At 32.2% G+C, this 12,731-nt stretch overlaps 1 long non-coding RNA gene across 1 annotated transcript in view; it reads left to right on the forward strand.

The window, feature by feature from the left end:
- Nucleotides 1–10,843: 10,843 nt before the first annotated feature.
- LOC118181102 (uncharacterized) overlaps nt 10,844–12,731 on the forward strand; it is a 269,973-nt gene continuing 268,085 nt past the window's right edge. The window contains exon 1 of the long non-coding RNA XR_015039075.1: nt 10,844–10,949. This is a non-coding gene — a long non-coding RNA (uncharacterized LOC118181102). The remainder of the gene's footprint in view (nt 10,950–12,731) is intronic.

A 12,731-nucleotide genomic window follows, 5' to 3' on the forward strand; every position in this document is an offset into this window, starting at 1 on the left:
AAAACTGTAATTAAAATGTGAATTATTTTTTGAGAGTAGAGGTACAGAAAAAGTGATACGGTTCTTTAAATTCCCGTTTAACTTTTACAAGGTACAGAAATCTTGCAGTGAATATGTGAGTATCCATCAAAATTCGAAAAAAAAAAAAAAAAAAAATGTATTTTTTTCAATGGCAGATTGTGAACATTTACAAATGTAACCCAGTCCATTAACCTATACAAGGCCGGATGTGGTGGTCTCTTTATTATGGAGGCACGTAATAGGTGGGCCAACATCGCCTTTCGTATGAAGGGACGGACAGTTACAACCATACCTTTTCCGAGATTTGAACCCAGGAGGCCCTTCGGCATCGCAGTCAGCTTCCCTGACCACTATACCGACTGGGCGGCTCAAAGTTCGAAATCGAAATTTTAAAAAAAATCTCTTTTTCCAGTTCCTTTTAAATTAACAATATATAATTTAATTTCTTTTTACAATTGAAATTTTGTTATTCATGATTTAATTCACGTCTCCGTTAAACATTTTTAACAATTTACATTCAAGTTACTTTAAAACAATTTTCGGAATTAAACTTACTAACTATGGATTCACTCTTTTTATTTAGATAATTCTACTAAAATTAATCTTAGGAGATAATATAATCAATATTTCTTTAGTAAATAAATATATATATATATATATTAAAATTTCTTATTTACTTAATTTTGCAGCATATTGCGCAAAAAATTATCTAAACCAAATTGGTCATACAGTATTGTACTAACTACCTTGCTTGTTAATATATATATATATATATATATGATACATAACCTAACTAAAAGGAAAAGAATATAAAAAATTTATTCTTATGATGAGAAATATTTATTTACAGCTATGTAAACTAAATGTGAATGGTGGTAAATTTTCCCAGTTTTGCCAAACGAACTTTTCAAATATGAAGCGATAGGAAAATGTTCAAATAAATAGGCTTCCTTTAAATAAGAATAATAAAAACCTATTGTCAAATAATAAAACCATTCAAATAAAATTAGAGAAAAATATACAGACAACTCACAAGTTTCATTTTTGAGACAGATAAGAAAACTTAAAAGATAGATTCTGTAGTTGTGGTACGTAATGTATAGCATAAGAAATATGTTTTCTTAATTGCAATAATGATACAAGGAATTAATAAAATAAATCATCACAAAATATTAAAATTCTGTCGGTGGACAGCAAAGAAATAACTACATGGACTCTTAGTAAAAACGTTACGCCTGAGCTTTTGGACCTGTCACCTCACTTCCTGAAACAGATGCTGATAGCGAAAAGGATTTTATACAGACTTATCATGGTGTAAACGCAAATGAATTAATTGGAAACTTAGAAAAATAAAATATTTTGAAATAATAAATTTGATACTAATGTAGAAAGATAAGTTATTTGGCATACTCAAAATCATCGAGGGATGTCTGCAGTTTTCAAGGACTTTACAGTCATAATCGTGTTATGGTAAAGGACCGTAATGGTTTTAGCCGTCTCTGTTTTGCCTTCATCGACAGGACGGATTAGTTCTATTTCCGCCATTCTTCTTTCCTTTTTTTTTTTTTTTTTTTTTTTTTCAAAATTCTTCCTGTTCCCGCGAAATCGGAGAGTACAGTACCCTTCCCACAGCTCTTCGGGAGATGTCATGATGAATCATTAAGAAGAGCCGGGCAGTTACTTTGTGAATAAGTTAGTCTTTTCCAGGCCTTAGAAGAGATATTCTATTTATCCCTGGTCTTCGTTAGATTGAAGACGTGTTTTAGTTTAGGCTGTTATTGAAATCTTAAGTTTCGTTCCATCTGTAATTCTGCTACAATATTAGCTGTTGATTTCACGTCTTATATTAATCAATTTAAATGTTTTAGACATTATTGGAACTAAAAGGAAAAACTTTTAGCCTTTTATAAAGTTTATCAGTATCGAATTCAGAATAAAATTAAAGAAAATGTAGTTTATTAGATTTGCATAAATGAAAGAATTAAAAGCGCAATTAAGACCAAAGAAGTCGTCGTTTTAGAAGAAGAACGTCCTTTTAGAACGAATTCTGAAAGATTTTATTATAACTCGCCTTTATGCAGAATTTTGGAAGAATATTGTTTTTCACTTTAGGAAACAATCTTTTAGTTCACTGTCAAAATCATCGCAGAGTTTGAACATCTCTCTCTCTCCTTTTAAATACAGTATTATCTTCATTCATGCAAAGATTTGAGATCGTAAATATTTTTCGGTTATTTCTTTTAAAAATCCTTCTTTTTAAATTTATTATTATTATTATTATTTTTTTGGCTTTCCTACCTTTCGCGAGAGGCCAAGGTCCACTCGGCCTTCCACTATGTAATCCCTTTGGGCCCAAGGTCCAAGGCGATGGCTTCTGGAGTACCTTTGCAAATAAATGCAATTACCTCCACAACTTCGTTAAGAAAAACTGAATAATTAAGAGACGAGCATATCTAAAGTAAAGGAACAAGAACCGTTGGGGGTTTAAATACCAGAGATGAATAAGAAGTCCACACAAGGGACGAAAACTTCCTTCAGCTTTCAACTTCACTTAGGTAGGGGACCCCTTTGGGAAGGGGGTAATGAGGATTGATGATTTTACGGAAACAGGAATGATTTTGACAACAGCAGAAACAGGAATCGCGGAAAAAGGAAGTCACCGACAGAACAATCAGTCGGCAGCCATTTCGCAGTCAAGTGGAAACAAAATATGTAATAAAGATTGTTTATAATATAGATATATATATCCCCTTGAAAAGTCAACTAATTTCGGATCAATAGCAATAATTGCTTGCTTTTAATATAATTTCTTTTTCCAATTGAAATTTTGTTATTCATGATTTACTTCAAGTCCCCGTAAAACATTTTAACAATTTACATTCAAGTTACTTTAAAACAATTTTCGGAATTAAACTTCCTACCTATGGGTTCACTCTTTTTAGATACTTCTACTAAAATTAATATTAGGAGATAATATAATCAGTATTTCTTTAGTAAATAAATTATTATTATCTTATTTTGCAGCTATTCCGCAAGTAATAGAATAACTTGTTTTCGAACTTAGAGAATTTAAGATCATACAACATATATATATATATATATCGTTTGTACTTTTTACTTTAATATATCTATATATAATTACTTAATATGGGATACAAAGAAATAACACAGAGTTAATTAGAAAATTGTGTCAATATCAAATACAACAAAATTTTCACTTTTCATAATTACGAGCTAAACCTCTCAGATATTCTGTTATATTATCGTTTCAAAAATTATGCAGATACAGTGTTTACACGATTGGTTAAAATTTCTTGAAAGTTTAATCAGCCAGTTCGAAGAAATCACTCATGGAAACAGGAAATTTCCATTTTTATGAAATTATAATTAATTAGTTGAAAATGGAATTACTTTGAAAGCTTGTTAGCAGATTACTCTCTTAAAGTTAATAAAGGTATAAACAGATATACTAAAAAGTTAAATTTTATGTCATGTGTGATGGTATATTGCGTAAAATTGTATAAAAGCATTTTATATATTATTCAAAATGTTTTAATTCGAGGAATTTGTTGAAATATAAATGTTATAAATGGCAAACGATTAGAAAGATGTTTTAACTCTGGCTGTAGAGTAAATTTTTGCATGCGATTTTTGTAAAATGCTCGCAGAAAAATCGAATTTTAATATAAAATACAAAATAAAATTCAGTTTTTCTAATTATATCAAGACTCCTTAAATATTATTTTCAAAGGGGTCGAAATTGAAAATGAATTCAATTTTTATTAGGAATTTTATATTGCATTAATATTATGCTTTGTTTCATTATTATGTACACGAATGCCTTTAGTTATTTGTTGAATTTAACAAATTACGGCATATCTTTAATGAATTTATTATTTTAGTATATTTTATTAATTCTAAAACATGTGCTTAGTTACATTGTAGAAGATGTGTTATGCTTTCGAAACAACGACGGGAAAATGCGGTGGTGAATCGTCTCATTTCCAATACTGTTATTCTCGACACTGAAATTTCACCGCCAGTTTAAAGAATTTTTTATGGCTACAGCTTTAAGTTGATCACGATTTTGTTGATTGCTGACATTCCATGAATCACTGGTCAGTTCCAGAATATATTGTAGAAAAAGTAACATATTGATTTCACGTGGAAAATCCTAAGGACTAGTATAATTTAGTATTGAAAGCAACATAATTTTTTAGATGAGCAATTTGCTATAGATCGTGAGGGCACTGTTTCGAGTAATTAAGTGGCAAGGTACAATTTTACAAGTACTACTCTTGAAGAATGTGTGTAATGTGTAGGCTACAGGTTAAGATTCAAGAATTACCCAGAGATAAGTGATAGCGAGTAAACCAGGGAACAACTCAGTGATACATTTTTCAGATTCTGATTGGTATTTTTTACTTCGTTAATAAGATTGCTTCTGATTAATTTAAATGGATGGCGTCTTTCATTTACTTAGCCTGTACTTTATATATGTATGCATTCTTCTAATCATTGTATAAGTCACTACGTGATGCATTTTGTTGAGTTGATTGTTGAGTCGTCTGTGTACATTTTCAACCTAAATGTAAAGATTGAGTCTTGTCACTCTTGCAAACATTAAATAATGCTTAGGGTCCTTAAACAGACCTTTAAGAAATGCTGGCAAGAACTGCTCAGCAAGCTGAAGTGTTGAAAGGAGAAAAAAAAATGCTGGCTGAGTAAAATTTAATTATGTTTGTGGTGTTTCTAGAAAAACTCAGAAAAATAGTTTTATAAAAAAAGGCCTCATCTTTATCTAATGAAGGCATATCAGTGGTGCAGCATCACTGAAGACATGCAGAGACATACACTGCCACTCTACATTGTTGATGCGTGGTTGATAAATGTATTAAATAAGCAAATGAACATATAATATATTTCTTTAATAACTTTATGATAATCGCAAAATATTAAAATTATATTACGTCGCATGCGTTAACTTTAATTAGCACATTTTGTTACTGTAATACAAATACGATACCGTAATATAAAAGACGAATGCAGCATGGATTGCTAACTGATCCCTATTTTGCTTGGAAGTGATTTCATTCGCAAAGTACTTCCACTAAATTTTGGGGTAAATTTGCAACAAAATAAAAATTTAGGTTTATTAGTTATATGTAACACGTGTAGCCGGAATACAAATACAATTCATCTTATGAGTATATATGAATAATAAATAAGAATACAACCTTTTCTTGATCTTTTAAATGTCTAAATGAGTAAAAAATAAACAGAAAATGAAAAATTTCATTCCCGTTCATTGGAAATGATTAGACAACTGCTTAACATCGCAACAGGTGAAAATCAAAATTATTAATTTCTAATATAAGTATTGAAAAATTCTCTGCCCCGAAAACCAAATTTCGCTGTTGAATTTCCTCGCCCTTTTAAAAGATCATAGAAACACATTTCTGTGCCCCGATGTTTAAACAATTAATTTTCAGTCGGTTAGTATAATATGAACACAGAGAATGTGATTAAAATCATGCTAGATATACAGAAAATGCAAGTACAAGAAAGTTACAAAATTTGGTGGCTTAAAACAAAATTAAAGTAGAAAAATTAAACATTTTTAAGTGAGGAAACATTAGGTAAAAAAGCAACTTCGGACTGGCAAAGATTTTAAATGAAACTCTATCAATTTCAAGTACGATCTGATAAAACTCTCTTTTTTTCAGTAGCAAAGTGATTTTGCTAAAAATTTTGCTTTTTGCTATAGAAGAGAGGCACATATGCCAGATCGCTCTAGAAATCAATAGTGATTTTACTTAAAATCTATGCCAATCGAAACTTGCTTTCTTACCTCATTTTAAACTCTACAGTGGCCGGTTTATCTTCTAATCAAATACTTAAAACTTGAGAATTTAAATATAAATGCATAAATCAAGTTGTATATAATAGCAAGAACTTTTAATTCAATCGTATAATTAAGGCTAATTATATAGTTAAGTTCTACATCCTGTAAATAGAAAATTAAATGCAAATCCTTATGATTAGATTTAGAGCTGTCTTGATCTATATCTGTCTACGTCTGTAATTATGAAGTGCTAGTAAATGCTAGTGAATATTAAAGCTGTGCCCTACAGTTGTTATATGAAAGTTATCTAACTTTTAGTTTCAAGGATTCATTTTATCACTCACAAAAACTTCTGCCATAATTAACATCCCCAAATTATATGCAAAACCTGAACACATGGTTAACTGTATTTTTCATTTTTTTTTTAAATATGGATTGAAAAATAATATCAGACATCAAAAATTCTTCCAAAGAAGAACCGCAGTTTAAATAGATGGCGGTATTCACCTTACAAAAATTCTAAAACAACATTAAAAATTCTCTAAAGCAGTAATAAAATAACACGAATTGAAAAAAATACTTAAAAGATTTTGATACAGATCTCTTATGAAACGTGTCATTTTGACCGAGGAAAACCATGATATTTCTGTAAAAGAAAACTGTTGAATGCTCAGAAGAGAAATTCATCTACGTAATCAAGATTTGACGGGCATGTTTGAATCAATCGACAAATAAAGTTGTGTGATAAAGCCAGTTTCCCATTTTTAAACTATCACCACTTGTAGTTTCTTCCGACAATAAGAGAGGGACAAGGATATTGCAGAGAGGTCTATAAAGAGCGCAAAAACACATTCCAATGGTTCTTGCCGGTTTAAGACATCATATAATTGAATCAGATTTCAACGGATTCTTCTTGCCTAATTTAAGCACCTTTTTTAAATTAGTAAACAAAATACTGCTCAGTTTTGTCATTTTAAAGATTGTTTCCACGTGCGCGGATTCCGTTCTTCAAAAAAAAGTTTGTGTTGCCATCGTGCCTCACTAGTGGCCGAGTGGTTACGACCGTTGAATACTAGTACAGGGTGCGGCAGCATTCATAGCGTAATTTGACTTGCGTAGTACTACAATGACGTACTATATGAATGCGCGCCAGCTCGTGCCGCATTCGTGTGCTAATGAGCTGCCATTTCAAGTGTGACAGTGATATGGATCGGTGGAGTGCACAGCATCGTGCATTTGCTGTTGAAAGTTATTTCAAGAATAACTACTCTGTTATTGTTACCCAGCGTCTATTTCGGCAACATTTCAACTTGGGACATCATGGGAAAGTTCCAGATGGACGGACCTTTGTGAGGTGGGTAAGTGCGTTTCGAACAACAGGTCCTGCTTACAATGGCAAACCGGGAAGAAGTGAAAGAACTGTGCGGACACCAGAAGCCGTGGAAAATTATGGTTTCAACAAGACGGAGCGACCTCGCATACAGCCAGAATTTGCATGGATTTCTTGCGACAGACATTTCCAGGTAGAGTAATTTTCCGCTTTGGTGACATTTCCTGGCCGCCCGCTGATCTTTCATGTGCAGACGTTTTCCTTTGGGGGCCACCTGAAGCAAGAAGTTTCGCGAACACGTTGTGCCACCACTCCTGAGTTGAAGGATCGCATTAGAACTGTCGTCGGCAGTGTCCCAGGGAATACATTACGCCGAGTTATGGCAAGCTTCCAACGCCACCTATGAATGAATGTGTTGTGTAGGGGGGCTCATTTGACATTCATCATATTCAAAGAGTAATCCACGTAATGGACAATTACTTACACATTAGTAAATGACACACCTTTAACTATTAATTGACATAAGAGGTAATAAATAAATTACAGTTACTGCCTTATGGTGTGTTTTTAATATCCTACTATGAACGCTGCTCCACCCTGTAGTTCGATGTGGTTTGTGTTCCAGCCCAAGGAAACGGGCTGGTTGGAGGTTGGTTTTCCCCCTGTGTAACGTGAATATTTTCGTGGTTTTCTCCCTGTGTAAACGTGAATATGAGCCATTTTTTTATCTGAAAGTCTTCTACAAAGAGATGCCTCCTCATGCAGCTAATCCTAGAGGCTTTGCTATTTTCAAATAACGTAACTTACCGGTATATACACGGGAAGCATCAGTGTTTTCATGTAGATTGATCATCACTTTCGCCTGATATGAAACCTATTGCGCACACATATGCACGACAAAATTAACCACATAAAAGTATATTACTACATTATAGGTATATATTTAGTATTGGTAAAAATGACCTTATTAATCGTATAAAATTACGTTGCAATTATAACGTTTTAAAGTTATTATAAATTTCGTTTGCGTTATTAAGATTTAGTTAGTAGAATTATTTCTTTAGAAACTTTAAATGGAGAACTAGATTAATTTCAACTTACACAAAGAATTATTTGATTGCAGTTAGTTCTTTGTCCCTCCCTTTTTTTTTCTTCTTTTTTTCATACTTTCTTTCTCTCTTATTTCCCCTCTCGATTATGCCAACTCTTGGTGGTATTCTTTAGAGCCAATAAGATACCAGACGAATTACAAACACAAATTTCTCATTGAAAGGGGCGTTTATTTAACGTTTTGTGTGTTACCCTTATTTATTAAATATAATGTTCTTGGCACTTAAACGCTAAAATTCAGTTCAACAGCAATAGCATGAAGTATTTAAAAGAGCATATCTTTAGAATTTCCGATACATACATTGTCTAAAGCAAGCATTCAATGTAGAGCTTGATTTATAAACCCTTTGCTAGAAATAGAGGCTATTATCTCGAAAGAATAAACTTCCTCTTTCCCACAGAAGAAACGCTTTAGCATTTTCCTTTGAACTTTTTCCTTTGAACCTCCTTTTCCTTTTTTGCCTTTGAACTTTCACAGAGACGTCCTGACTTTAGGCAGAAATTCTTTGAAATCACGGGGCTAAATAAAGCAAAATAACATTCTTTTATAAGCTGAAATCAGAAAGAGAAAATTTCATGAATTCGCCTTAAATACTTTTGTCATAAAATAGTTATAGATTTTAAAATTGTGGACATAATATTGGATTCCAATTCTGAGGTAATAGCTATACCCTACAACTATAGACTTACCAGTAGTCAAAAGGATAAGACCTCTGAACATTGGTAATTACTTGGCGTTGGGTTTCCTGCCAGCGGGCTGGCTGCAAGGGGTTTTTCTACTTTCTTGCATGTGTGATAAGAATATTAGCCAGCTTTTATTAGAAAGTCCACCATAATGGGATCGCTCTTAGCCTGGATGCTTTCCATAATCAAAAACCCAGTAATCCAAAACTGCCATTTTAAGTCTTACTGCAACATGTTTTTACTTTCAGAATGCTATATCACTTAATAAACCATGATATTCGGTGTTTACACACCGTTTAATGTAACTATGTTAGTCTGTACCTTTTATTTGAAGAGCTCTTATAATTCTCAAATAATGAAAGCTACATAAGAATTAGCCCAAATAGCACAAATAATACGTAAAATTAAATGCTGATTGCAATTTTGATGGAAGTTAATTTAATTTTGTCAAAATATTGTTGCTGTTACCATTAACACTTGCGTGCTCCGGCCTCCACCGAGAAGGGAGTGAAAGACGTATTATTTTATGATGCTTTTAAAGAGGAAAATTTCGGTAACTTCTCTGTCTGAGGGAAGAAATAGTGCGAGCAATAATCTTCGCCTAAAACCTTTCAGAAGCTTCCGAAAATTCTTCTCCATAATAGCCCTGTGAATTATTTGACCTTTATTTCATGCGTGAAAGATGTGTAAAGAAATCAAGAAATCTCTTCCGAGCCCCATCACTTCTTTCGATCAATGACTTCTGCCTCTGTTGGTTATATATAAAAAAAAAAATAAATAAATAAAATAAAAATAAAAATAAAAAAATAAAAAAAAAGCTTTCTGCTGATAAGCTTAATGGCTAGTGCTCGCCCTAAAAAAAAAAAAAAAAAAAAAAAAAAAAAAAAAAAAAAAAAAACTGTTGGTTGCATTAAAACTTCTGCAAGTGATCATCGCAGAACTAACAATAAACTACTGATAAAGACGCATAGCATTGCACTCAAAAGGTATAGTGGTTAAGGGAACTGATTGCAATACGAAGGGCCTGGGTTCAAAGCCCCCTTCCTAGGAGGTAACACTGTGTCTCCATGATGAAATGATCACCACGTCTGACCACTAGTAGTGGCGAAAGCATTAAAATGGCTGGTGCCAACCATTAACAAAAATATGCCTAGCATTACAGTCAGCATTGAATTTTATAATTTATATGGGCTAATTTTTACACTTTATTCGTTAATTATTATACCGCACAAATTCTTCATCCTCAGTGTAATGATCCATATTCTTTGGCATCGAATGGTCATTCTATGTGCATTCAGACCTGCTACATTCCAGTGCTGTCTCACCTGAGTAAAATTTGAAGAACTGAATTATGTATAAGCTGTGAAAGAAAATGAATGTGACGAACGAAGGTAATTTTTTTGTTTGTTTGTCTTTTTGCAGACAGTAGACAAATAAGAAATGGATTAAGTTTATTTTAAAGAAAACAAGAGTTTTAAAAAAAGACGGAGAATTGACGAAGTTGGGATTCATTACGCAAATGCAAGTATTTTTAGTTTAATCTGACGCAGAGGTACTGAACTTTTCGAAAACTTTGGAATATTAATTGTAATATGAGTACGATGACTTTAATTCAGTGACTAACTTCATGCTATCAAACTGTATATATTGCTTATATTCTTCAGGAGAAGCATGAAGAGAGCATCATCTTCATTTCGCTCATCGTTTTTTGCTAACGTCAAATACAAAAACATAGCATCACTACTTGAATGTAATGTGGAGAGAGTCCCTCATGAAGATTGCAAGCGTCTTCCATAGCTTTGACGGAGGTTGCCGATAATAAGAGCTATTTCGAGCACTTCGCTCATTTAGTTAAACTAACCGTTCATCAGCCTTCGCTCTCAGAATATGATGAATTTGGGGCGTTTACTGAATTCTGCTACCCATCACGGTCGCTTACGCTATCGGCAATTATTCGGGGTAGGTTCTCAATCTTATTCTTGCATTCTTTAAGGAAATTAATATACTTTTGAAATACGAAACTGCAGCAAAAATATAAACTTACCCTTTACAACGAAATTCCTCGAAGTTTCTATCTCTTTTAGTATTTTCGATTCAATATTACTCTATCATGCAATACAGTAGACATTCTAAAATATATTTAGAACAAGAAAATGCTTTGCAATATTTTAAACATTTTAAAATCTTGCATTGATAAGTCAAAGGTTTTTGTTATCACGACTTAAAGAAAGAAGCAGAATACGCACCCATTTGCGCAGTTAATTCATGTATGTACACGAAGCCAAAGTTTCAGTTTTTTTATTAAAAGTTCTGTAGCTAAAAAAATAATTAGGAAGTTTTTCATCTTAGAAAATTTTGCCTTTTGCGCTTGGTTTCCATGTTTGCCACCCTGTATTCTAATATTTTCTATTATATTTGTTTTAATCAAATTCTGATAGTTGATTAATTACGCATATACTAATTTATGCATGAAAAATTAATCACACATCAGCCGGAATAAACGGGCTGGGGCTTCACGTTAAAAGGTAAGTTTTCATTCTCAAAATTTAATACGAGATATACAGAGAAAAATCAATGAACATAAAATTTACAGCTAGTTTGTTCAATCTTTATCTAGTTATATAAGTTTCGATGATAATGGAATCTTAACATATGAAGTTTGCCTTTTTAAAATATTGCTAAAGTAAAGTATAACAGAAAAAATTAACATAACGAATTATTCTTTAAGCACCTCATTTGAACCCAGATGGCGCCACGAGTACCAGTTTTATCTAAGTTATCGTTTTGAAACGGTAAAAAAATTCGATGAGACATCACGTTGACTTTTACATCGGGTACATCACAAAGTGATAAAAATAATTCATGCAGTTTGACTGTTGTATTAGTAAGACGCAACAAGTAAATTCATTCTTCGCTGAGTTATTTTTGGCAACTGGACTTCGTTTAACTGTTTATTAATAAAAAGGGGCAGCTTTTTCAATTGTTCAATTATTTTCAAGCGAAAAAGCATAATGACGAAACAGTAGATTTTGCTTATAAATATGTTGAATTAATAATAACTGTAAATAATAATTTATAACAATAAATAAACTGAAATAAATGAAACTTTGTATTTTATAAATGAACTTATATATTAGACAAAAATGTATTAGTCTTAGTTCCTGATAATTGATGCGTTAACACTAAGATTTTATATTTATCAAGAACTTCAAATTTAACTGCTTCGCAGCGAACTGTATGTAGCCTGTGCACCCATACAAGTAACAACGGTGTAATTGTAAGAACGGCTCAACGTATTTTTTTGTCTATGAGTCTATGTTTATCATACCATCCTAAAACCTGGCGGCATTTCTGTCAGTTTTCTTCTTTATTTGAGCTTAAAATTTAACTACGTAAAGATTTATCTTTCGCCAGGGCACGAATATATTTTGTACAAGACACAATATATGCTGTGAGGGCATGTAACAGCATAGCATTTAGATTGCTATCTTCCAAATTTCCGGATTGCCTGTTAAAAAGCTATTGCGAAAGTAATAAAATTTTTATTGTGCCTTTAAAAGACTTATTTTCGGCATCATACAGAAGCATAATAGGCGAGATTATTCTACATAGACCAGAATATTTAAGGTACTTAAAAGATTATTTATTGCTATTGGATGGCTTTGTGAAAAACAAATGAATCAAGTTGTTGAATGAATTAAAGAGGGAAAAAAGTAATGTATTTGGAATTTTTGAAGTTTA

This window comes from Stegodyphus dumicola, chromosome X2, assembly GCF_044657685.1.
Source record: "Stegodyphus dumicola isolate Sdum_Otavi_A_Nest chromosome X2, ASM4465768v1".
NCBI lineage: Eukaryota > Metazoa > Arthropoda > Arachnida > Araneae > Eresidae > Stegodyphus > Stegodyphus dumicola.